The sequence below is a fragment of the Chrysemys picta genome, chromosome 16 (assembly GCF_011386835.1).
Source record: "Chrysemys picta bellii isolate R12L10 chromosome 16, ASM1138683v2, whole genome shotgun sequence".
Classification (NCBI taxonomy): domain Eukaryota; kingdom Metazoa; phylum Chordata; order Testudines; family Emydidae; genus Chrysemys; species Chrysemys picta.
Genome location: NC_088806.1, coordinates 12,284,032 through 12,310,229, shown reverse-complemented (window position 1 = coordinate 12,310,229; position 26,198 = coordinate 12,284,032). Strand labels below are relative to the sequence as shown.

General features: G+C 54.1%; 1 protein-coding gene, 2 non-coding genes and 1 pseudogene across 19 annotated transcripts in view; 2 read left to right on the top strand and 2 right to left on the bottom strand.

Moving 5' to 3' along the window:
• Positions 1-26,198, bottom strand: part of LOC103306853 (zinc finger protein 436-like) — a 495,746-nt gene that overhangs the window by 409,846 nt on the left and 59,702 nt on the right. The gene's annotated exons all lie outside the window — the stretch shown is intronic.
• Positions 12,839-12,920, bottom strand: TRNAS-GCU (transfer RNA serine (anticodon GCU)). The gene has a single exon. It is a non-coding gene; the product is annotated as a tRNA-Ser (tRNA).
• TRNAS-GCU (transfer RNA serine (anticodon GCU)) lies at positions 17,210-17,291 on the top strand. Its single transcript has one exon. It is a non-coding gene; the product is annotated as a tRNA-Ser (tRNA).
• LOC103305730 (zinc finger protein 420-like) overlaps positions 18,105-26,198 on the top strand; it is a 36,486-nt pseudogene continuing 28,392 nt past the window's right edge.

Genomic DNA, 26,198 nt, shown 5'->3' with positions numbered 1-26,198 from the left:
AATGTTCACAGTTTTGCACAATTGTGGGTTTTGAGCATTTTCAGCTTTTCTCTAGGGCAACGCTCACAGGCGAAGGGCAGCACTTCAGGGTTGGTCAGACCATCGTTATGTCGTGGGAGACGCTGACAGGCAAAAAAAAGTGGAAGGTTTAGACCCTTTGAACACAATTGTACATTTTTGTCCTGTGCGGTTGACAAAGTGAATCTTTTAAAATCAAACTTTTCAGTTCTCGGCAGCCTTTTTCCTCCTTCACCTCCCTGCCCATTTGGATGGTTAGCAATGGAAATATTTTCCCGATCAGTTGGCGTGTGTACAATGAAATGGACGTTTCCTGGAAAAAAATCGCACCCTTTCAAACCAGCTCAGACGCTGCCTTAGCCGCCACTTTCCCCAGCGTCCGGCTCCATGGGAGGCTAACCTCCATCCCCTCCCCATATGCCCCCTTCCCGCTCCCTCCCCCACAGGAGCCCAAAGCACACCCACCACGGCCCCCCAGTGCCAGACGGCCAGGGGTGGGGGAAGTGAGGCCCCAGCCCCCATGTGCCTCAGCCCCCACAGCCCCTGGGCAGCGCGGCCACAGCCCCACTGGCCCTGGAGCGCGCCCCCAGCCCCGGGCGGCCCCCAGTCCTGGAGGGAAGCTGGCCTGGGGGCCGGGCCACGGTAGGCTGTTTGGGGAGGCAAGCCTCCCCTTGCCTATGATACCCACTGCCCATGTCTGGCTCCCTCAATAACCTGTGTTCCTGCCTCGGTTTACCCCGCACTGGGCTCTAGCAGCTGTGTGTTAGGGTGAGGGGCACATTCGCTTGGGGGGCTGGGTCCATTTCTCAGTCCCCAGCAGCCCTGTTCTGGCCGGGACCATCCTGGGTCCCAGGGAGCTGCCTCTGCCCTGAGGCTGAGCAGAGGGGTCACTGCAGTTCCTCGTTTCTCGCTTTCCCAGCAGGAAGGTGTCAGGAGCTTTGAGTGAGGAGGGGGCAGGTACCAGCTTTAACCCCCAGCGGGAAACTCCCTCCCTGGCTGGGAGGCCGAGAGGGAAGTGCAGCATTGGGGAAAAGCCACCCAAGACCAGAGAGGACCCGGTGGGGGCATTGGGTGGAGCAGCCCCCAGCCCCGAGAGTAGGGAGGGGAGCAGCACCCGAGGGACAGCATCCCCCCAATCTATGGAGCCGTGAGCAGCTCCAGCGGCAGAGCCCAGCCCTGCGCGGGGGAAAGGCCGGATGTCGGAGACGAGCCATGGGGTAAAGGCGAGGGCCGGTGACGGAGCTCTGCTCGGGGTGCTCCGTCGGCTAACGGGCTCAAAGGGGGGCTGAGGGGGATTTGGGGGGGATCATAGGGAGGGGTGGTGGGACAGGATGGTCATTGGGGCCTGGTGTTCAGAGGAATGGAGCAGTGAGGGGTGGGGGTTTGTGGGAGCAAAGGGGGGGTTGGGAGAAGGGAATCATTGGGGGTAAATGGGGATCTATGGGGCAGTTCAAGCTGCAGCCAGGAGAGGGGGGCTAAGGGCTGAGCTGCCCCCCACCAGGCCCCTGCTCCCACCAGTGGGGTGTGGTTGGGGGGGGGATGCAGGTGGCTCCCACAGCGAGGCGCACCCTGATCCCAGCTGGTGAAAGGTGGGATCCCAGCTGGTGAAAGGTGGGGGGCACAGAGACATTTCTGAGCAGGGCAGGGGAGGGAAGTCTGGGGGTCCCATGTCATTTTACCAACCAAAACGATGAATAACGTCCACCTGGCCACTTATGCCAGCGTAACTTAATGGGGCTCAGCAGTGTGAATCCACCCCGCGCCCCCCCCCCCCGCCGAGCGACATACATTTATGCTGGCGTCAGGGCTCATGGGCACAGCGCTGCGTCAGCGGGAGAAGCTTTCCCCAGCGGCTGCCCTTGGCAGAGGTGGTTGAACGTGTGGACATGGGCTTAGTCTTTCCCCATCGGCTCCCCCGGGAAACGCCCCAGGATGCTGCCGCTCAAGGTGACCTGACCTCCCTTCTCCCTGTCACTGACCTGGCGCGGGAGATTTCAGAGACCTCCGGGCTGACCCAGCACAGGAGTTTTCTGAGACCTCCGGGCTGACCCGGCGAGGGAGATTTCGGAGACTTTCGGGCTGACCCGGCGCGGGAGATATCTGAGACCTCCAGGCTGACCCGGCGCGGGAGATTTCTGAGACCTCCGGGCTGACCTGGCGTGGGAGATTTCTGAGACTTTCGGGCTGACCTGGCGCGGGAGATTTCTGAGACCTCTAGGCTGACCCGGCGCGGGAGATTTCTGAGACCTCTAGGCTGACCCGGCGCGGGAGATTTCTGAGACCTCCAGGCACCGCCAGAGACTGGGGGGATGAAACATCTAGAGACAGTGACCAACTCAACAAGGGGGCAATGGGCCCTCTTTGGGGTGCAGACAAAAGAGATCTGATCCCCTTCGTGGGGGCCGTCACCCCAGCTGCGACACAGTTCAACCCCAGCAGATCAACACCTGTCCCCCGGGGAGTGGGGCAGGAATATTCGCTCCCAAAGCTCATTCATTCCTCAGTGACTCCTGCTCATTCCCCGTCTGATCCCAGGAGGGGTCATCGCCAGCTCTGATCTCTCCCGACTGGGGGCTCAGGGGCACGGGGGATATTGCTGAAGAGACTCTGGACTCCGGATAGTTAATTCTCCAGTTGGGGCTTGTCCATGCACCGCTGGAGTTGAATGGGAAATCTGGATTCTGCTGAGAGCAGGGGGTGGAGGGAGGAACTCACCTGTTTTACTCCAAGCCAGGCCCCCGACGTGAGGGAACTCCCTTCCCCAACTCACTTCAGGATCCCTGCCAGAAGCGGGCTTCAGTGTAAACAGAATTAACCTGAACTCTTCTCCCCTGGGAAGCGGAGCAAGGCCCAGTCATTCCGTACTCAGCTCAGGGACAGCCCTGGGGTCAGGGGAATAATATAATCAGGGATCATAAGGACAAGACGATACCAATGATGTCTTTAGTTATGAGCTGAGCAGTGCCCGGGAGTGTGCGAGTGAGTGCCCCCAGTTCCCCGCCCCACACACACACCCCCAGTTGTGTGACACCATTCCTGCCTCTGGACGCAGAGGGACTAATTCCAGATATCCGGGGGCAGCCGTGTCAGTCTGTATCCACAAACACAACGAGGAGTCCGGCGGCACCTTAAAGACGAACAGATTTATTTGCGCATCAGCTTTCGTGGGTAAAAAAAACCACTTCTTCAGATGCATGACTCCAGCTGTGAATTCCAGATGTGACCCACGGGAGGGGTAACAGCAGCAGTGAGATGCAGGGAGGCTGGTGCCTGGCGTGAAGAAGACACCCACCTGCGTGGGAGGCAGGGGGGCTCTGGGACTGGACACGGGGAGATTTAACCAGCGCTCAGGAGGAATCAGCCCAGGGGTGATGCTGCAAAAAGACTTGGGAGCTGCCAACCCCCCTCCCCACTTATTTCTCCCTTTTCAGTGTCTCCTCCTCGTCTTGGAGACTTGGTCACTTTCCAGGCGCTGGGACCCTCCTGCAGTTGGATCGGCCCCTGGGGATGCTGCTGCCGGGACTGGCGCCAGATCGCGGGACCAGGGCGAGTCAGCGCCGCAGCTCTGCAGGGCGCAGGGCCGGGGCATTGTTGCAGCCCGGGGGTGGTTTGGACAGACACTGAAAGGGCTGGAGGCGGCTGGGAGCGGTGGGTGCTGGGAGGAAGGAAGCAGGAATCATGGAGAACAAAGGGTCAGATACGGCACAGCTCCCGGGGAGGGGGAGGTTTTCTCCAGCTGGGACCAGCCCCCAGGATCTGCTGACCGCAACTCCGGAGCCTTCAGGTAACTCCGAGAGAGCCCGGGGACAGGGACTCTCTGCCCCAGGGGCGTTGGGAGCCCGAAATCCTGCAGCCCAAGGAGCTGGTCCCTGGTAGGGAATATGCGCCCGTGGGCAGGGCGGGAGCTGGGTTAGCAGCTCCCTGCCCCCAGCTCAGGGCAGCCTCTGCCAGGGGCAAAACTGGAGGTTTCTGATGGGGCCAGAGACCGGGCCCCAGTGGGATTCCCCTGGGGGTGGAGGGGCCAGGGAGGGAGAACTGGGGGGAGATGGACCTGGCTCTGGGCAGGCAGGAGATGGCAGGGGAAGGAGAGCAGGTGACAGAAGTAGCGATGGTTTCACCACCCTCCTTTAAACCATTGATAACATTATCTCTAGTATCTTCCCAGTTTTCTCTTTAATTCTCAGACATGGATAGGAAAATCTCTGTCCGTTCCCCCTCCCCCCCCTCAGTTCGTGGAGGTGTTCGCTAGTCTTCTCAGGTTTTGCCCCTTGTCTCTCTCATTCTCAAATGTCCCTTTAAAATCTCCCCGAGACCAGGTGGGGGAAGTTAGGGCTTTTCTCGGACCAGCTCCTGTTGGGCAGAGAGACAGCGCTCCCCGTAAGCGCCAAAGTCCGTCTCTTTTGCCAGCAAAAGTTGGCCCAATACAAGATGTTACCCCCCCCCTTGCTAGCTCATATCCTGGGCCCAACAGGGCTACAAAACCACTGCCTTCCCTGATTGAAAAGCTCCGTAGCCTAGGCGGGAGAGGCCTGAGAGGCAGCTGCCTCTGGGGTGGGGATTCTCTGCCAGCAACAGATCATGGCCGAGCATGTTTTGACCAGTTTTCTCCCTAATTATCAAAGACTGATACAAAATAACCTGAATGCTCCATTTTCTCTCCAGCTATTTATTACTCATTCAGATTCCGCCCCCCCCCGTCTCTCTAATTATACAATATTAACTCGTAATCGCCTGAGATTTTGCCTTTCCTCAAATTCTTGAATTTGGAGGTAAAATCTTTGCAAACGTTGCCTCTTTTCTCTGCTTATCAAATAGTGATAAGCAATTCACTCAAATGTTACCTCTTTTTTTTTCAAAGGTCAACTAACGATATAAAACACCCCCAGCCTTTTTCCTCTTTCCTGTCTAACATGTAGAAATGGATCCACCTTTCTCAGATTTCCAGCTGTTTCTCTTTGACGACTGAACCTTCAGCTCAACGCTCAGAGGCCGCCTTTTCCCAGGGAATGATCAAGTGTCCATTACAAATCCTCTCAGGCTTTTGTTCCCCATGTGTTTGAATTGCAGCAGCGTCTTTGTTTTTGGAGGGAACCTGTTGTCCTGAGTCACTGTCCATACTGGAGGCTGCAGGGAGCAAAATGATGCGGTGATTTTCCCCCTCGTTAGAGAATCATTTGTTTCTGCTTTTATCCGACTTGCCCCATATTTAATACACCTCAAAGCCAGAGCTACTTGATCGAACAGCCTCCCAAGGGGAGCAGTGGGGGCAAAAGACATATCCGGCTTCAAGACTAAGCTTGATAGGTATATGGAGGGGATGGTATGATGGGTTAGCCTGATTTTGGCAATTAATTGGTGTTTGACTATCAGCGGTAAATATGCCCAATGTCCCGTGATGGGATGTTAGATGGGGTGGGATCTGAGTTACTACAGAGAATTCTTTCCTGGGTGCTGGCTGGTGAGTCTTGCCCACATGATCAGGGTTTAACTGATCGCCATATTTGGGGTCGGGAAGGAATTTTCCTCCAGGGCAGATTGGCAGAGGGTTTTTCGCCTTCCTCTGCAGCGTGGGGCACTGGTCACTTTCTGGAGGATTCTCTGCACCTTGAGGTCTTTAAACCACAATTTGAGGACTTTAATAGCGCAGACATAGGTCAGGGGTTTGTTACAGGAGTGGGTGGGTGAGATTCTGTGGCCTGCGTTGTGCAGGAGGTCGGATTAGATGATCATAATGGTCCCTTCTGACCTTAAAGTCTATGAACAATGTCTCCCAGCTGCTAACAGGACAGTTGGATGGAACTTTTTCTCATCTCCAGTCAGGGCTGGAGGAAGGGTTCATTCCCCTCAGAAAGCTGCTTTGTGCGTGGCCAGGTCCTGTTCCCAGGGCAGTGTCCAGACTGGCTGGGAGTCGCCAGGCTTCTGTATTTCCCTGTCACTGGAAGAGCATCCAAAACCCGTGGTGAATGGTCTTCAGGAGGGGTTGCTTCCCCCAGTGGTAAGACCCTTTGGGCTGGGTGCATGGTGGGCGTTATTGGCCAGTGACAGGGCCTGGGAATTCTTAACTATTTCAGCTCCGCCAGGCTTCCCATTCTCCTGTTAAAGAAGCATCACCCCCAGGGCTGCCTTTGCCTGTGTGCGTGGCCGGCAGGGGCTGCCGCTAACTTTCTATCCATTTATCAAATCCTGACATGAAGTCACGGCAGATTTTGCTGCTCTCCCCACTTCAGAGCATCTTTATTTCCTCTCATTTGCGTTACTGGGACCTCTGCCCATCTCTTCCCACTGGTACCCTCAATTTACTGTCTCAGCCTCCGCTCCTGGGCCTCTCCCCAGGAAAGAGCATTTCCGGGCAGTTTGAATTGACACGAGAAAAACGAAATGGGCCCAGGATGGCGCCAGACCCAAAGGAAAGAAAGAACACAGCGTTGACTATGTGAGTTCTCTGAGCGCTGGTGACAAACGAGGACCAAGCGCTGTCAGTGGTTGTGATGCTGGGTTTGTGCGTTCTTTACCCTCATTACAATGATTTCACCCCCAAGTTTCTTTCTCATTCACCCCCTTTTCTTTCTTTCTTTCTTTCTTTCTTTCTTTCTTTCTTTCTTTCTTTCTTTCTTTCTTTCTATTAATCCATCCTTTCATTCTTTGTCCTTCGTTCTGCAGTGCGGGAGCCCAATTCTCATGTGCACCCCTCACACTTTCTGTCTAGGTGAATGGAGGGGGAGATGGAGTATGAAGAAATCACATTAGAACGGGGGAGATTCCCAGTTTCTGTCTCTTTCTTGGGGGTGAATTTTAGCGTATCACACATCAGAGGCAGACGCCTCGTGCCCCCTCCCCCAGCTCTGCCGGTGCCCCTCACTCCCGACCCGCAGCCCCTGCTAGCCCAGGCCTGCCCCCCTCCCTGGGACGGGAGTGAGGGGCACCGGCAGAGCTGGGGGGCGGAACAGGGCTGGGCTAGCAGGGGCTGCGAGCGAGGGACACCGGCGAAGCTGTGGAGGGGACAGGGCTGGGTTAGGAGGGGCTGCGGGTTGGGAGTGAGGGGCACCAGCAGAGCTGGGGGGCCCGGGCTGGGCTGGAAGGGGGCTGCAGGTTGGGAGTGAGGGGCACTGGCAGGGCTGGTTGGGGGGCCAAGGCTGGGCTAGCAGGGGCTGTGGGTCGGGAGTGAGGGGCACCAGCAGAGCTGCAGGGGGGCAGGGCTGGGCTAGCAGGGGCTGTGGGTCGGGAGTCGGGGCACAGGCAGAGCTGGGGGGCAGGGGGGGCTAGCAGGGGATGGAGGTTGGGAGTGAGGGGCACCGGCAGAGCTGGGCGGAGGCAGGGCTGCGCTAGCAGGGGATGGAGGTTGGGAGTGAGGGGCACCGGCAGAGCTGCGGGGGAGCAGGGCTGGGCTGGCAGGGGCTGCAGGTCGGGAGTGAGGGGCACCGGCAGAGCTGGGGGGGCAGGGCTTGGCTAGCAGGGGCTGCGGGTTGGGAGTGAGGGGCACCGGCAGAGCTGGGGGGGCAGGGCTGGGCTAGCAGGGGCTGCGGGTCGGAGTTGAGGGGCACCGGCAGAGCTGGGGGGGCAGGGCTGGGCTAGCAGGGAATGCGGGTCGGGAGTGAGGGGCACTGGCAGGGCTGGTGGGGGCAGGGCTGGGCTAGCAGGGGGATGCAGGTCGGGAGTGAGGGGCACCGGCAGAGCTGGGGGGCCAGGGCTGGGTTGGAAGGGGTCTGCGGGTCGGGAGAGAGGGGCACTGGCAGAGACAGGAGGAGGTAGGGCCGAACTAGGAGGGGCTGTGGGTCGGGACTGAGGGGGCACTGGCAGAGCTGGGGTGGGGGCAGGGCTGGGCTTGCAGGGGGCTGCGGGTCTAGAGTGAGGGACACCGGCAGAGCTGGGGGGCATAGGTCCAGGCTAGGAGGGGCTGCGGGTCGGGAGTGAGGGGCACCACAAAGGGCTGTGGGGGGGCAGGACTGGGCTAGTAGGGGCTGCGGGTCAGGAGTGAGGGGCACCGGCAGAGCAGGGGGTGGGGCAGGGCTCTGCTGGCAGGGGGCTGCGGGTCGGGAGTGAGGGGCACCGTCAGGGCTGTGGAGACAGGGCTGTGCTAGCAGGGGCTGCGGGGTCGGGAGTGAGGGGCACCACAAAGGGCTGTGGGGGGGCAGGACTGGGCTAGTAGGGGCTGCGGGTCAGGAGTGAGGGGCACCGGCAGAGCAGGGGGTGGGGCAGGGCTCTGCTGGCAGGGGGCTGCGGGTCGGGAGTGAGGGGCACCGTCAGGGCTGTGGAGACAGGGCTGTGCTAGCAGGGCTGCGGGTCGGGAGTGAGGGGCACCGGCGGAGCTGGGGGGCCAGGGCTGGGCTGGAAGGGGGTTGTGGGTCGGGAGTGAGGGGCACTGGCAGAGCTGGGGGGGCAGGGCTCTGCTGGCAGGGGGCTGCAGGTCGGGAGTGAGGGGCACCGGCAGAGCTGGGGGGAGGGGCAGGGCTGGGCTAGCAGGGGGCTGCGGGTTGGGAGTGAGGGGCACTGGCAGAGCTGGGGGGCGTAGGTCCAGGCTAGGAGGGGCTGCGGGTTGGGAGTGAGGGGCACTGGCAGAGCTGGGGGGCCAGGGCTGGGCTGGAAGGGGGTTGTGGGTCGGGAGTGAGGGGCGCCGGCAGAGACAGGAGGGGGTAGGGCCGAACTAGGAGGGGCTGCGGGTCGGGAGTGAGGGACACCGGCAGAGCTGGGGGGCATAGGTCCAGGCTAGGAGGGGCTGCGGGTCGGGAGTGAGGGGCACCGGCAGGGCTGTGGAGACAGGGCTCTGCTGGCAGGGGGCTGCGGGTCGGGAGTGAGGGGCACCGGCAGGGCTGTGGAGACAGGGCTGTGCTAGCAGGGGCTGCGGGTCGGGAGTGAGGGGCACCGGCAGAGCTGGGGGTGGGCAGGGCTGGGCTTGCAGGGGGCTGCGGGTCAGGAGTGAGGGGCACTGGCAGAGCTGGGGGGAGGGGCAGGGCTGGGCTAGCAGGGGGCTGCGGGTCGGGAGTGAGGGGCGCTGGCAGAGCTGGGGGGCCTAGGTCCAGGCTAGGAGGGGCTGCGGGTCAGGAGTGAGGGGCACCGGCAGAGCTGGGGGGCCAGGGCTGGGCTGGAAGGGGGTTGTGGGTCGGGAGTGAGGGGCGCCGGCAGGGCTGGGTTAGCAGGAGCTATGGGTCAGGAGTGAGGTGCACCGGCAGAGCTGGTGGGGGGCAGGGCCGGGCTAGCAGGAGCTGCAGGTCGGGAGTGAGGGGCACCAGCAGGGCTTGGGGGGGGCAGGGCTGGGCTTTCAGGGGCTGCTAGCAGGGGGAACCAGGGGCTCCAACAGGGCCTTTATTTTCCTCTCTTGCAATAATGAATTGAATTTTGTGGCTGTGTGGTAAGTGCGGAGAGATTAAATTTGGGAAATTCAGTCTCTGTATTCGTATGTCGATGTTTACTCTCACAGTTCCAGGCACACACTGAAATACTCAGAGGGATGTAAGGGCTTGTCTCCGCTGGGAACTTACACTGGCAACGCTTTGTCTCTCGGGGTGTGAAAAACTCACAGCCCCGAGCAACGTAGTTAAACTGACCCTAGCCCTGGTATAGACAGCGCTAGGTGGATGGAAGAATTCCTCTGTTAACCTCACTACCGCGTCATGGGGAAATGAATTAACTAGATCGGGGGTCGGCAACCTTTCAGAAGCGCTGGGCCGAGTCTTCATTTATTCACTCTGATTTAAGGTTTCGCGTGCCAGTCATACATGTTAACGTTTTTAGAAGGTCTCTTTCTATAAGTCTATAATATAGAACTAAACTATTGTTGTATGTAAAGTAAAGAAAGTTTTTAAAATATTTAAGAAGCTTCATTTAAAATTAAATTAAAATGCAGAGCCACCCGGACCGGTGGCCAGGACCCGGGCAGTGCGAGTGCCACCGAAAATCAGCTCGCGTGCCGCCTTCGGCACACAGGCCATAGGTTGCCGACCCCTGCTGTAGATTGTTGTTCATTCCCCACCTTGGCAATCCAGACAGTCCCTTTCCCAGGCGTATCGTAGAGGGGGGCAGGGGAGAGAAACGTCCCCCCACATACACACACACGGGGCAATTCTTCCTTGCCCGATTCGGCCCCCAGCACGGCCCTGCCCCGGGCTGGATCATCAGCGGGCCCAGCCCTGTCACTGGCTGCAGCTGGCTCTGGGGGGTGCCTGGCACCTCAGGGGACCAGCCTGGACGAGCCCTGGCAGCGCTTTGCCTGTTGTTCCCTTGGCAGAGGAGAACGAGCCGGAGCGTTTGCCGGGCCTGGGTCTGTCCAAAGGAAATCGCCAGTGGCCCCGGGGGCTCAGGGACGAGCTGACTCACCTCGAGAACTGACCCAAGCCTGCGGCTCATGCGGTAAAGGGAGTGTTTGCTTTTGAACTGGCTTATCCACGACCCCGGTGCAGCGGGCTGGCGAAAGGATCTGAGTCCCGGCTCCCACTCCCTTTATCCAGAGCCCGGCCTGCCCTCGAGGGCTCCCCTTCCTCCCTCCCTCCTGTGTGGCAGAGTCCACGTAACCCCAACAAGGCTGGGCCCAGGTTTTCTGGGGGGCTCAACCCCCCCAATCGTGTCATAGGACAGAGGAGAGGGGGTCCCCTCTCCGGGGTGGTCTCTCTGCTCTGGACGCTTCCCTGACCCACTGGTCACTGCACAGAGCTCAAAGCAAATACCATTTATTGACCAGCGATCAATTAAAAAAATAAGGCAACATGGGAAAGGTGAAAGGAAAACCCGTCACCCTGCTCTGTGGCCCGGGGACTTCACAACCGGCGTCTCTAGAGGGTAAAGGGCGGTTCACAGTTTCTTCCTCGCCCATCCTGCCCAGGCCTTGGCTGTGCTGCAGGGTTGCTGTGGGTCGGACGTGGCTTCACGCTCTGGGGACTAGGTCCCTTCTTCCCAGCGTCAAGCCCCACGTTGGGGCTATGAGCCCCCTCCATGTCTGGCCTGCAAGGACCCTTGGCTGGGGGTGTCTCCCTGCGCCGGGCCCTCTGCCCGGGGTCCCCCTCGCTCGCCCCAGCTGCTCCCCACACTCAACTCCGGACGGCTCCAGCCCCAGCTCCACTCAGCTTCAGGGCCGATAGATTCATAGAAGATCAGGGTTGGACAGGACCTCAGGAGGTATCTAGTCCAACCCCCTGCTCAAAGCAGGACCAATCCCCAACTAAATCATCCCAGCCAGGGCTTTGTCAAGCCTGACCTTAAACACCTCTAAGGAAGGAGATTCCACCACCTCCCTAGGGAACCCATTCCAGTGCTTCACCACCCTCCTAGTGAAATAGTGTTTCCTAACATCCAACCTAAACCTCCCCCACTGCAACTTGAGACCATTACTCCTTGTTCTGTCATCTGCCACCACTGAGAACAGCCGAGCTCCATCCCCTTTGGAACCCCCCCCCCCCCCCCCCCCGCAGGTAGTTGAAAGCAGCTATCAAATCCCCCCTCACTCTTCTCTTCTGCAGATTAAACAATCCCAGTTCCCTCAGCCTCTCCTCATAATTCATGTGCTCCAGCCCCCTAATCATTTTTGTTGCCCTCCTCTGGACTCTTTCCAGTTTTCCCACATCCTTCTTGTAGTCTGGGGCCCAAAACTGGACATCGTACTCCAGATGAGACCTCACCAGTGCCGAATAGAGGGGAATGATCATGTCCCTCGATCTGCTGGCAATGCCCCTACTTATACAGCCCAAAATGCCGTTAGCCTTCTTGGCAACAAGGGCGCACTGTTGACTCTCATCCAGCTTCTCGTCCACTGTAACCCCTAGGTCCTTTTCTGCAGAACTGCTGCCTAGCCACTCGGTCCCCAGTCTGTAACAGTGCATGGGATTCTTCCGTCCTAAGTGCAGGACTCTGCACTTGTCCTTGTTGAACCTCATCAGATTTCTTTTGGCCCAATCCTCTCATTTGTCTAGCTCCCTCTGTATCCTATCCCTACCCTCCAGCGTATCTACCACTCCTCTCAGTTTAGTGTCATCTGCAAACTTGCTGAGAGTGCAGTCCACGCCATCCTCCAGATCATTAATGAAGATATTGAACAAAACCGGCCCTAGGACCGACCTTTGGGGCACTCCGCTTGTTACCAGCTGCCAACTAGACATGGAGCCGTTGATCACTACCCGTTGAGCCCGACGATCTAGCCAGCTTTCTATCCGCCTTACAGTCCATTCACCCAGATGTTGCTGCTCCGCCTCCAGCCCCCTGGGCTGCTCCTCTGGCCCCTGCCGCAGCTCTGCTCCCTCCTGGCACAGGCAACCCCAGCTCACATGCAGGACGGGACCCCCCCCCGGCCTCCTGACTCCCTCGTTGGCCTGCCCGCCCTGTCAATCAGACTGACCGGGAGCGTTGGCCTCTCCCCATTGGCCCTGGGGACTGTCAGTCTCCGGGTCCTGATTTCCCATCGATCCTTCCCCTTTCTTTTGCTACTGGGAACTAGCAACCAGACCCCCCGGCGCTGAGTTCTGGTAAGGGGCCAACAGTCCCCTTAGACCATCAATGGTGAAAAGAGGAAAATGTCACATTAATTCCCACTGGGCACATTTCTGCCCCTTTCCCAGGTGCGGCCTGCCGAGCCCACCAGCTGTGAGAGACCAAAGCCCGGATCTTTCTGCCCGGGGAGAGGTTTCCGTGTAGCAAGGCTGGCCCGGCCCGTCAGTGGGTATTAAACCAGCCCGGACCTGGACCTGCCAAGGCTGGCTCATGTCTGGAGTGTGCGAAGCAGAGGAGCAGGGATCACTGGTGAGGTTTGTTGTTTTGTGAAGGTTTTTTGGGGGGCAGGGGGCAGGGCTTATCACTGAACTGAAGAGGGTCGTATCATGGGAAGGAGACTAAAAGCACCCGATGAGGGTGGGATTCGAACCCACGCATGCAGAGCACAATGGATTAGCAGTCCATCACCTTAACCACTCGGCCACCTCATCTGAGCTGCTGATGTGGTTTTAACACTTCCCAAAGTCAGTGCTGCTGGGAAACTTTTCGCCAGATCACCGGCTGGCCAGGACTGGAAAGTTTGACTATTAAAAAAAGTTCTCGGTGCTATTGTAGAAGTCGATGTGCAATGAACAAACCCACCAGAATACCCCTGGGCTGCGCAGACACGGGTTCGCTGTTCAAAGTCTGTGTTTCAGAAATGGCCACGGTTCCCCATGTCCAACATCCACATTTCTAACGGGGAGCTGGACATGGAATATGTAAACGGCCGGTGCCCAGCGTGCCGACAGAGGTGTAGTGGGAATTCAGAACTGCTGGAGGCTTGTTTGGGAAATTTGCCTTTACTGGGAAAATTTGTCTCTGTTCTGAGGTCACCGCAGGGTGGCTGTTTTGAGGAATGATTACTGCACTTTTTTTACAAGATAAAGTAATAGCTAAATTTTATATCATTAGTTTTTTTTCAGTCACTGCTTCCAGGATAGACATAAGAACATAAGAACGGCCGTACTGGGTCAGACCAAAGGTCCATCGAGCCCAGTATCCTGTCTGCCGACAGTGGCCAATACCAGGTGCCCCAGAGGAAGTGAACCTAACAGGTAATGATCAAGTGATCTCTCTCCTGCCATCCATCTCCACCCTCTGACAAACAGAGGCTAGGGACACCATTCCTTACCCATCCCGGCTAATAGCCATGAATGGACTTAACTTCCATGAATTTATCGAGTTCTCTTTTAAACGCTGTTATAGTCCTAGCCTTCACAACCTCCTCAGGCAAGGAGTTCCACAGGTTGACTGTGTGCTGTGTGAAGAAGAACTTCCTTTTATTTGTTTTAAACCTGCTGCCCATTCATTTCATTTGGTGGCCCCTAGTTCTTATATTATGGGAACAAGTAAGTAACTTTTCCTTATTCACTTTCTCCACATCACTCATGATTTTATATACCTCTATCATATCCCCCCTTAGTCTCCTCTTTTCCAAGCTGAAGAGTCCTAGCCTCTTTAATCTCTCCTCATATGGGACCCGTTCCAAACCCCTAATCATTTTAGTTGCCCTTCTCTGAACCTTTTCTAAAGCCAGTATATCTTTTTTGAGATGAGGAGACCACATCTGTACGCAGTATTCAAGATGTGGGCATACCATGGATGTATATAAGGGCAATAAGATATTCTCTGTCTTATTCTCTATCCCCTCCCCCCCACCTTTTTTTTTAAAGGAAACACTATTTCACTAGGAGGGTGGTGAAGCACTGGAACGGGTTCCCTAGGGAGGTGGTGGAATCGCCTTCCTTTGAGGTTTTTAAGGTCAGGCTTGACAAAGCCCTGGCTGGGATGATTTAGTTGGGGATTGGTCCTGCTTTGAGCAGGGGGTTGGACTAGATACCTCCTGAGGTCCCTTCCGACCCTGATATTCTGTGATTCTATGATTCAGTCACAGAAAGATCTGGACTGAGAAGGAAGGAGATGGCTCCTTTTACAGCAAATGTTTGTGTTCCTTGCTGCTCTGGCCCAGGGGGGGTTGAGGCTGCTGATTCAGGCTGTCACTGAACTGAAGAAGGAGAAGGTTTTTTTGGCAGGGTCGGACGCCTCGTCTTAAGAACGTTTATCAGTCCCCTTCTAGTGGGTGTGTGGTACATGCCAGCGGCCCCCGCGCCTGGCTCTGTCCTGAGGAAATAAAGTTTCTGTGCAAAATACCAAAACTTGTAACAAAAATGACGTGAAAGAAAAGGGCCAGACACTGAGGAACAAAATGGTTAGCCTTGATCCTGGACAGCCATTAAACTTTCGTGGGTAAAAACCTCACTTCTTCAGATGCAGAAGTGAGGTTTTTACCCACGAAAGCTTATGCCCAAATAAATCTGTTAGTCTTTAAGGTGCCACCAGACTCCTTGTTGTTTTTGTAGATACAGACTAACACGGCTACCCCCTGATATTTGAAGCCATTAAACTTGACTCCCTTCTCATTAAAACACTGTTTCTTTCTATGGTAGGAAAACATAGGAGAGAAGAATTTCAGTTACTCTTGCAACCTGATGGATGAAGTAGTTGATATAAAAAAAAACCCTGTAAATCATTCGTCTACACTTGACTAATGGCTCGTTTCCCCAGTTCAGTCCCAACTGCTCTTCTCTGACAGTAGGGAATTTTTTCCTTGTGTCCAACCTAAACTGCCCTTGCTGCAATTTAAGTCCATTGCTTCTTGTCCCCACTGCAGAGGTTAAGTATTAGGGGGTAGCTGTGTTAGTCTGTATCCACAAAAACAATGAGGAGTCCGGTGGCACCTTAAAGATGAACAGATTTATTTGGGCATAAGCTTTCGTGCATCTGAAGAAGTCGGTTTTTACCCACGAAAGCTTATGCCCAAATAAATCTGTTTGTCTTTAAGGTGCCACCAGACTCTTCGATGTCTCAGAGGTTAAGAAGAACAATTTTCCCCCTCCTCCTTGTAACAACCTTTTACGTCCTTGAAAACTGTGATCATGTCCCCTCTCAGTCTTCTCTTCTCCCGACTAAACAAATGCAATGTTTTCAATCTTCCCTCATAGGTCATGTTTTCTAGACCTTTAATCATTTTTGTTGCTCTTCTCAGGACTTTCTCCAATTTGTCCACATCTTTCCTGAAATGTGGTGCCCAGAACTGGACACACTGCTCCAGTTGAGGTCTAATCAGCGCAGAGTAGAGCGGAAGAATTACTTCTCGTGTCTTGCTTACAATACTCCTGCTAAGACATTCCAGAATGATGTTCGCTTTTTTTGCAACAGTGTCACACTGTTGACGCATATTTAGCTTGTGATCCACTATGACCCCCAGATCCCTTTTCACAGTTCTCCTTCCTAGGTAGTCATTTCCCATTGTGTATGTGTGTAACTGATTGTTGTATGCCGCAGAAATCCCAGGTTCTACCCCGACGTCTGTGGGTGTTGCCTGTGCGCACTCGACTCCTAGGAGCGCTTGTAGGGTCAGGGTAACGGCTCCTGAGTGCCAGTAACAGTCGGCAGAAGCCAGGCCGCGTCTGCTCTATGTCAACTTCATTACACCGACCGTGGCTGCAGGCTGCTCGGGGAGGAGGTCTTGTTTAATCTGCGCCGAGAGGCACCTAGGGCGACCCAACCATGCCGTGTAGCCTGTAGAAAAGGCTCCCTGTTTCAGACTTTTCTAAATGGAGCTGCGGGACCAGGCAGAGAAGAGAGTCTGATTTCCACACCGCTCCCCTTTTTCCATCCAACACGCACGTGCCGGTTTCTAAAACGCTGAACTCTTCCTTCTCCTTCAGACAGCGGGCAAAGATTTAGTGAAAGATTTAAATGTCACGAAAGGCTACAAGCTGCCCTCACACTGACCTCCCCTTCCCCAGTCACTGTTCTAGGGTGACCAGATGTCCTGGTTTTATAGGGACAGTCCTGATTTTGGGGTCTTTTTCTTATGTAGGCTCCTATTAAAACCCCACCCCCTGTCCTGATTTTTCACACTTGAGGTCTGGTCACCCTACCCTGTTCTGATGTCTCCTCCTGAACAGAAAGAGAGCCGATTTTCCACAGGGCATTAGACAGACCAAATGCTGGTGACAGAAATAACAGGAAACTCTGGACATCAAACAAACAGCCATGTAGAGATGACAATGAAAAAGGTCGCAACAATTAAACAAGACTGGGAGTGGTTGGGTCATTACAAAACCGAAACCTAATTTCCCCGATACTAACTTCCCCCTACTTGGACGCACTTTCTTGTCAACTGTCTGAAATGGGCCACTCTCTTACCACTTCAAAAGTTATTTTTCCTTCCTTGGTTTCCTGCTGTTAAGTGAATTGTCTCCTTAGACTGACCTAACAATTGGTAAGGCAACTCCCATCTTTTCATGTACGCCTCTACCCCGATTTAACGCGACCCGATATAACACGAATTCGGATATAACGCAGTAAAGCAGCGCTCCAGGGGGGCGGGGCTGCGCACTCCAGCCAATCAAAGCAAGTTCGATATAACACGGTTTCGCCTATAACGCGGTAAGTTTACTTGTTCCATGTCCATCTTCCCGTTAGAAATGTGGATGTTGGACATTGGGAACTGTGGCCATTTCTGAAATACAGACTTTGAACAGCGAACCCGTGTCTGTGCAGCCCAGGGGTATTCTGGGGGGTTTGTTCATTGCACATCGACTTCTACAATAGCACCGAGAACTTTTTTTAATAGCCAAACTTTCCCGTCCTGGCCAGCCGGTGATTTGGCGAAAAGTTTCCCAGCAGCACTGACTTTGGGAAGTGTTAAAACCAAACCAGCAGCTCAGATGAGGTGGCCGAGTGGTTAAGGCGATGGACTGCTAATCCATTGTGCTCTGCACGCGTGGGTTCAAATCCCACCCTCATCGGGTGTTTTTAGTCTCCTTCCCATATGACCCTCTTCAGTTCAGTGACAGACCCTACCCCCCCTACACACAAAAACCTTCACAAAACAACAAACCTCACCAGTGATCTCTGCTTCGCGCACTCCAGACATGAGCCAGCCTTGGCAGGTCCAGGTCCAGGTCCGAGCTGGTTTAATACCCACTGACAGGCCTGGGCCAGCCCTGCCTCCTATGCCAGCCCAGTCTTGCTACACAGAAACCTCTTCCCGGGGAAGAGACCCTGGCTTTGGTCTCTCACAGCTTGTGGGCTCGGCAGGCCGCACCTGGGAAAGGGGCAGAAACGTTATATCGGGGTAGAGGCGCATTTATACCTGCTCCTCCTCTATGTTCCACTCCATGTATTTGGTGAAGTGGGTTGTAGCCCACGAAAGCTTAGGCCCAAATAAATTTGTTAGTTTCTAAGGTGCCACAATAGGATGACCAGATGTCCCGATTTTATAGGGACAGTCCCTATATTTGGGGCTTTTTTTTATATGGGCCCCTATTACCCCCCCACCCTGTCCTGATTTTTCACACTTGCTGTCTGGTCACCCTGTGCCACAAGGACTTTTCATTGTGCTTGTAACTGATCTAAATCAAACCAGGGTGACCAGCCAGCAAATGAGAGAAATCAGGACAGGGGATGGGGGGGGGGGAGGTAATAGGAGCCCATATAAAAAAGCCCCAAATATCGGGACTGTCCCTTTAAAAATGGTTCATCTGGTCACCCTAGTGGGGGGTAATAGGAGCCTATATAAGAAAAAGACCCAGAAATTGGGACTGTTCCTATAAAATCAGGACATCTGGTCGCCCTAACTCTAAACCAGTCCAGGAGCGATGCAGCAGGAAGGGAACTGGGACACGCTTTGCCCCCCTAATTCCTCCTGCTGCTCCTCTCAATCCCCCCCTCTGCCCTTCCCCTCTCTGGGGCGGGCGGGTGGGACTCGGTCCCCTGCCCCTTCCCAGCCCGGAGGGGACCAGGGCCGGGCTGGGAAAACCCCTGGCCAGCCAGCGCTGCCGCCCGGCTCGCTTTGTGCAGACACAGGAAGGGGCTGGAGGAAGAAGCCGGAGAACAAAGCCCAGAGCCCGGACCGGACGCTGCTGCTCCCTGGGGTCTGTGCTGGGGTGGGGGGGGGCATTAACCCCTCCCTGCCCGGCCGAGGGGGGCTTTCTCCAGCCGGGATCAGCCCCCGGCCGCAGGTAACTGGCAGAGACCGTGGGAAAGTGCTGGGGGCGGGCAGGGAAACCCCCCTTTGCCTGTCTGGGGGGAGGGGCCCGGCATTAACCCCTCCCTGCCCGGCCGGAGGGGGATTTCCCCAGCTGGGACCCACCCCCGGGCTGTGCCCGCACCAGCCCCGGGCCGCAGGTAAGGGGCAGAGACCGTGGGAAAGTGCTGGGGGCGGGCAGGGAAACCCCCTTTGCCTGTCGGGGGGGGGGGGGGGTTGGAAGGGACAGACCGTGTGAACGGGGGGCGGGGGTGGACCTGGCTCTGGGCAGGCAGGAGATCGGGAGCAGGGGGGTTTCTCTCTGGTTTTGTCACTTCATTCTCAGAGACTGAATCATTTCCCCTGAATTCTTCCCCCTTTTCTCTAACGATCAAATATGGGGATCAAATCCACAGATTTCCCCCTGACATACACCTGCTCTTTTCTCTCCAGTGACTGTCCAGGTCTCTGTTGTCCTTGGGTTTTGCCCCATTTTCTAATTCTCAAAGGCCAGTTTACAAATCTCCTGTTTTGGGATATTTCCCCCACCCGTTTTACCTGCAGCCAACTGTCCTTTGTTTTTTTTTAAAGCTGTGCGCCAGGACTCACCCCCTAGATGGGTCGGCGGCTGTAGGGGGCGCAGCCTGAGAGAGCCCGAGATGCGGCTGGCTCTGGGGTGGGGACGGCCAGTCACTGCCAGCAACAGGGCCTGGAAGGGGCAGAGCAGTGGAAGGCAGGAGTAAGTCAGCGGCGTAACCAGGCCCAGCCACTGCTTCCCATCTGCCCAGTGCAAGACCCACGTGCCAGCCCCCTGCCCATTTCCTGCTGCTTCCTCTTCCCCGGCAGCCTTCCCGATCCACTCCACCCTTGCTCTCCTAAAGCAGTTTCCAAAGCGCTCCCTGCTGCCCAGGGGAATGGTGCTGGAGGAGGAGGAGAACCATCACTGTCTGTGAGCTTATCGACCGTTCACGTACAGACTGTCTGACTTTTCCCACCTCCTGTTGAATCTCCCTCTGATCTTGGTGGGTTTTCTCTTCTATTTTCAAATATTTGGTTTTGGACCCATTTTCTTTCCAATTCTTAAAGATTGACTGTATATAAACCTACCACATAAAATTTGCCCCATAGTCTCTCTAGTTATATATGACTAATTGAATAGGCCGAGAGATTCTTCCCTTTCTCTCTAATTATAAAATGTTAACATCAAATAGCCTCAGATTTTGTTTGTCCCGGTTTCTTGACTATTGATCTAAAACCCTTCCATGTGCTGCCCCTTTTTTCTAAATATAAAATATTCATAAGGATTTCACTCAAATTTTACCTCTGCCTAGTATCAATGGTTGATATAAAATCCCTCACGCTTTCCCACTTTCCTCTCTCACTTGTGAAAATGGATGGGAAAATCCTAACATTTCCCCCTTCTCTCTTTAATTAGTGAACACTGGTCTCAAAGCTCCGATTTTGCCATTTTCTATAGTTACCAAATATCGAGTGAAAATCCTCTCCACGGAGGTGTCCTCCACGTGTTGCAATCCCGTTTGGAGGGAACCTGTTTCCCCAAATCAGTCTCCAGATTGGAAGTTGCAGGGTTTCCCCAGTGATCAACTTTCCCCTCTGAGTTGAGAATCATTTGTCTCATCCTTTATAGCCATTAAATTTTTTGCATGTGAAAGTGACTTACCCCATATTTAAAACGATGCAGAGCCAGAGGCCTCGTTTGAGAGAACGGGGTCTCCCCGCTGCTAACGGGGGACAGTCGGCTGGACCCTTTTCTTTTCCCCGGATGGCACAAGATGAGGCATTCGCCCTCCGTGGAGCAAACAACTCAGTTAGTTGTAGGAGAGTTTGGAGAAATGATGAGTTGTCTTGTATGACCGGGTGGATTGTGATGGCAGGGGACAGTCCTGGGGCTTCCTTCCCATTGATGTTTCATGTCCCAGAGAGCTCATGCTTGAGGGTCTCAGCCGGCCATGTGAAGGATCAAGAAAGGATTTTCCTCCCTCCCCAATATATTCTGGATTTTTTTTTCTGGTGGTGCCTTCTGGCCTTTAACTCTGTGACTTTGTGACTGTGAACAGAAGTATCCCAACCCCCATGGCGAATGGGCTCCAGGAGAGGTGGCTTTCCCCAGCACTGAGATGCAGCCACTTCTGGGCTGGTCCTTGATGGTCATTATTAGCCCATGACAAAGCTAATAATTCCTTAAAATTTGGGCTCCTTCATGTTCTGTTAAAGAAACATCACCCAGGTTCTCCCCCGGCCTGTGTCAATGGCTGACGGGGGGGGGGTGGGTGGGAAAGTTTTATCCTTTAATCAAATACTGCTCTGCGCTCCCCCCCCCCCGATGGTGCTTCTCACCCCCCTTCCAAACTGCAGCAACTTGCGGGTGTGGATGGAAAAGTGTTCCCCAGAGTCCTTCTTGTGGATATGGGGAGTGAGGGAGGCGGGAAGAGGGTCACCCCCCATGTGATTCGTTTAAAAGGACTCTGACCTCATCCCTCCTGAGCCGTGTTTCTGGTCTCACTGAAAGACGGGTTAATTCAGGGTCACTGAAAGGAGGAACAAGGAGTGACTCCAGATTAACATGGGGGCAAATAAGATCAGCAGCTGTCCCTGTGGGGAAGTGGGTTCATTAGCTGCTGTCACCAGGATATTGGGGTTGAGCTTCTTGGGTCAGAAGCTGCTGCCTCCATTGTGATCTGGAAGCCTGGGTTGAGCAGCTCCTGCTCCCCTAACAGGGGCTGCCCTGGGGTTTGACCGTAATTAAAGCGTCCTCTGAGCCCAGCTGAGGTGGGGAATTTCTCCAGCTGGAACTAGCTCTGTAAAGCAGCCCTTGGTTCAGCGGATGCCAACTCCTGAGCCAGACACTCCAGGCAATTGAGACAGACCTCAGGGACGGTGTTGCAGACAGGCATGAAAGTCACTCTGCACAGACAGCCCCTCCTCATCCCTCGCGTCTCCCAGGAGCCGATCCAGCCATGGGCGAGCGAATGATCCAGGAATGGGGCTGTCCCAGCCAGAAGGGGAGGGACAGAGAACAGGGGAAAGGAGACAGTAGGCTGAGTGGTTTATAATTCCCCATGTGATTGGCTCCTCTCCCCCATGAATAGTGGGGCAGCAGGTCCTGAGTGGGGGGGCTCTTGTCTTTCAGGAGCCAGTGACCTTCGGGGAGGTGGCTGTGTATTTCACCGAGTCAGAGTGGGCTCTGCTGGACCCCGCTCAGAGAGCCCTCTACAGAGCTGTCATGCAGGAGAACTATGAGAATGTGACCTCGCTGGGTAAGGATTCCTGTCCCCTCAGGTCTTGGAAGGGGGAAATGCAGGGTTAAGGTTCACAGCACCCCTCATTGCAACCTTAGAATCATAGAATATCAGGGTTGGAAGGGACCTCAGGAGGTCATCTAGTCCAACCCCCTGCTCAAAGCAGGACCAATCCCCAACTAAATCATCCCTGCCAGGGCTTTGTCAAGCCGGGCCTTAAAAACCTCCAAGGAAGGAGACTCCACCACCTCCCTAGGTAACGCATTCCAGTGTTTCACCACCCTCCTAGTGAAATAGTGTTTCCTAATATCCAACCTGGACCTCCCGCACTGCAACTTGAGACCATTGCTCCTTGTTCTGTCATCTGCCACCACTGAGAACAGCCGAGCTTCATCCTCTTTGGAACCCCCCTCCAATCAAGCTGGTTTGGCAGGATTTGTTCTTAGTAAATCCGTGATGGCTGCTAGTGATCACCCCCTTCATCCTCCAGGTATTCGCAAATTGAATGTTTTGCACGTTGCTCTAGCAGCTTCCCAGGTGTCAAAGTCAGGCTGACCGGTCTGTAGTTCTCTGGCTCCTCCTTTCCCCCCTTTTTAAAGATGGGCACCACATTAGCCCTTCTCCAGTCTTCCGGGACCTCTCCTGTTATCCATGAGTTTGCAAATATTATTGCCAGTGGCTCTGAGATTTCTTCAGCTAATTCCGTCAGCATCCCGGGGTGAATAGCATCAGCACCCCCTAGTATGAATTCTTTCAAATGGGTCGGAGAATCTCTGACGTGTTCTTTGCCTATCCCGATCTGCATCCCTTCCCCTTTATTTTCTGTGGTAACTTTGCTAGTCGTCCGGTCACATGGTCTTTTTTTGTGAGAAGACTGAAGCAAAGTAGGCCCTGAGCTCCTCTGCTTTCCTCTCATCTCCCATTACCAGCCCACCTTCTCCATTGAGCAGCGGACCCCCACCGTCCCCGATCGAGCTTTTTGTCTGATATATTTGAAGAAGTCATTGTCTCTAACATTGCTTGCCAGCTGTAACACATTCTTTGGCTTGGCTTTCCTGGTTTCCGTCCCTACATGCTTATGCTAGTCCCGTGTAGACTTTCTTGGTGACATGTCCCTCCTTCCCTGGCCAGTACGTATCCCCTTTTGGGTTTTAGAGAGCTAAAAATCTCCTTGTGCAGCCACATTGGCCTCCCGTGGCTCTTCTTATCTTTCCTCTGCCTCGGAATAGCTTGATGTTGAGCCTCTAATGTTACATCTTTTAAGAACTATCCACCTCCTTCAACTCCTTTTCCCCTGGTCTCTCCCTGGGGCCTTGCCTGCTGTGTCTCTGACTCGGTGGAAATCTGACTTTCTGAAGTCCAGTGTCCTTGTTCTGCGCTGGTCTCGTGTCCTCCTTTCCATAGGATCTTGAATTCTGTCAGATCATGACCCCTTCCTCTCAAGTTCCCAACCACCTTCACACTTGCAGCTAATTCATCCTGTGGGTCAAAACCAGATCCAAAATGGTTGACCCTCTAGTTGTTTCCTGAATCATAAAGTTGTCCCCTAGACAGACAGACAGACACACACATATATATACACACACACACACACACACTAAAAATTGCAGGACGAATTATGAATTCACCTGTTTTCTTTCCCTTGAGTGGGGTTTCCAGTTTCTAAAACTGATGTGATCACCCCAGCTAGAATGAGGGGAAGAGCCGTGGGTCCCACATCTCCAAATCATAGAATATCAGGGTTGGAAGGGACCTCAGGAGGTATCTAGTCCAACCCCCTGCTCAAAGCAGGACCAATCCCCAACTAAATCATCCCAGCCAGGGCTTTGTCCAGCCTGACCTTAAAAACCTCTAAGGAAGGAGATTCCACCACCTCCCGAGGGAACCCATTCCAGTGCTTCACACCTTCCTCATGAAATAGTGTTTCCTAATATCCAACCTAGACTTCCCCCACTGCATCTTGAGACCATTACTCCTTGTTCTGTCATCTGGTACCACTGAGAACAGTCTAGATCCATCCTCCTTTGGAACCCCGCTTCAGGTAGTTGAAAGCAGCTATCAAATCCCCCCTCACTCTTCTCTTCTGCAGACTAAACAATCCCAGTTCCCTCAGCCTCTCCTCATAAGTCATGTGCTCCAGACCCCTAATCATTTTTGTTGCCCTCTGCTGGAATCCAGAAGAAAGAGAGATCATTAACGTTGACTACCTGGATGAGAAATCATTCATCCAAGTCAAAAACTGTTGGTGTCTGAAGGAAACGGTTGGGATTCCCTACAACGACCTTGGGAGCTCTCAACATTCAGGATTGTTCCCAGTAGGTGATGGATCCTCAGGGCAGATGTTGCTCCTACTCACCCTGACTGACACTGGGCAATGGTTCCCTCCTGATCTCTCTTCCCACCCAGTATTTTGATGGGTTATGGGGGCAGAACTGATCCCTCCTCTCTCCCCTATGGGGAAGTGTTTGGGGATTTCAGTTCCTGATTTCCTTCCCATGTCTCTAGATGTTTCTTGGGTTTGTTCTCCCCTTTTCTGTTTCTGAGGTTTCTGTCTCTTTTCCCCGCTAGGTGTTGGGATGGAGAGTGAGACCGAGAAGCAGAAACCTCAGGAAGAAGATGCTGAGCCAGTGGAAACACAGGGGGTATCATTGCAAAAATCCAAAGGGAAGGTGCCCGTGAGTCATGACCAGGGAAATGCCTGTGAGAAACAGCTTAGACCAGAGAGGCAGAAGGCAAACAAGCCAGGGAAGAGAGGGGGTAAATCCATCCGTTGTTGGGAAACGCACAAAGACCTCAATGAAAGCCCAGCCCAGCCGAGAAACCTCACGGAAGAGAGAAAAAACACATGTACTGAGTGTGGGAAAAACTTCAGTAACCGCTCAGGCCTTATTAACCATGAGAGAATCCACACAGGGGAGAGACCGTATGAATGCAGTGAGTGCGGGAAAACCTTCCCTCGGAGCTCAGCCCTTATCATACATCAGAGAATGCACACGGGAGAACGACCCTACGAATGCTGTGAGTGTGGGAAAACCTTCAGTAACCACTCAGACCTTATTCGACATCAGAGAATCCACACAGGTGAGCGGCCCTATGAATGCAGCGAGTGTCGGAAAACCTTCAGTTACCGCTTGGCCCTTACTGAACATCAGCGAATCCACACAGGGGAAAGACCTTATGAATGCAGTGAGTGCGGGAAAAGCTTCAGTTACCGCTCAGACCTCATTAGACATCAGAAAACCCACACTGGAGAGAGACCTTATGAATGCTGTGAGTGTGGGAAAAACTTCACTGACAGATCAGCCCTTATTAATCATCAGAGAATTCATGTGGGAGAGAGACCCTATGAATGCTCCGAGTGTGGGAAAAGCTTCAGTTACCGCTCAGACCTCACTACGCATCAGAGAACCCACACCGGAGAGCGACCCTATAAATGCAGCGAGTGCGGGAAAACCTTCAGGCAGAGCTCACACCGCATTCGACATCAGAAAATCCACACGGGTGAGAGACCTTATAAATGCTGCGAGTGCGGGAAAAGCTTTGCTGACAGTTCAGTCCTTATTACGCATCAGAGGATCCACACGGGTGAGAGACCCTATAAATGCTGTGAGTGCAGGAAAACCTTTGCTGACAGCTCTGCCCTTATTAGACATCAGAGGATCCATACAGAAGAGAGACCCTATAGATGCTCCGAGTGTGGGAAAGGCTTCCATCAGAGCTCAACCCTAACTAGCCATCAGAGAATCTGCAAGGGAGATAAACACCATGAAAACCTTGTCTAGGGCCGACAAAATATATTTTTTTCATAATTTTACCATTTGATTCACTGTGGGCCTACAGCTATCCCAGGTGATTTACCTGCTTTTGCCTTTTGCAGTTCAACTTTTGGGGTAATCCCATGGTCCTTTCTTTCAGCCCCTTTTTCCTAAGAGTAAGCCCCTTCGTTTTCAGTTGAAACCAAATTTTAACCAAAAAATTTGTGGGTTCTACAAAAAGTATTATTCTTCTCCCCCCCCCAATTTTCACCCTACTTTTGTAGCATTCATTAATAAAAATAACTTGTTTTATCAGGAAAATACAAGACATGGTATGAGCTAGACGTATGCCTATAATACAAGTCCGTGTGTACACGCAAAGCTGCCTGTTGAAGGAAAGCTCTGTATTTGTCTAGGACACACACACACACACACACACACACACACACACACACACACACACACACACACACAACAAACAGGCGCTCACAGGCTCTGATGTGCGTGCGCATCTGATGGTACTGATGAATCTCACACCCATTACGTTCACATGGTCAAGCTGTTAGCAGATAACGCTTTAAAGATCTGACACACTAACACTGGAAGAAAATGAAAATCTGCCTCCGAATACATTTCGGGACCCAAGTACGTATTCAAATGCTTTAAAAAAAC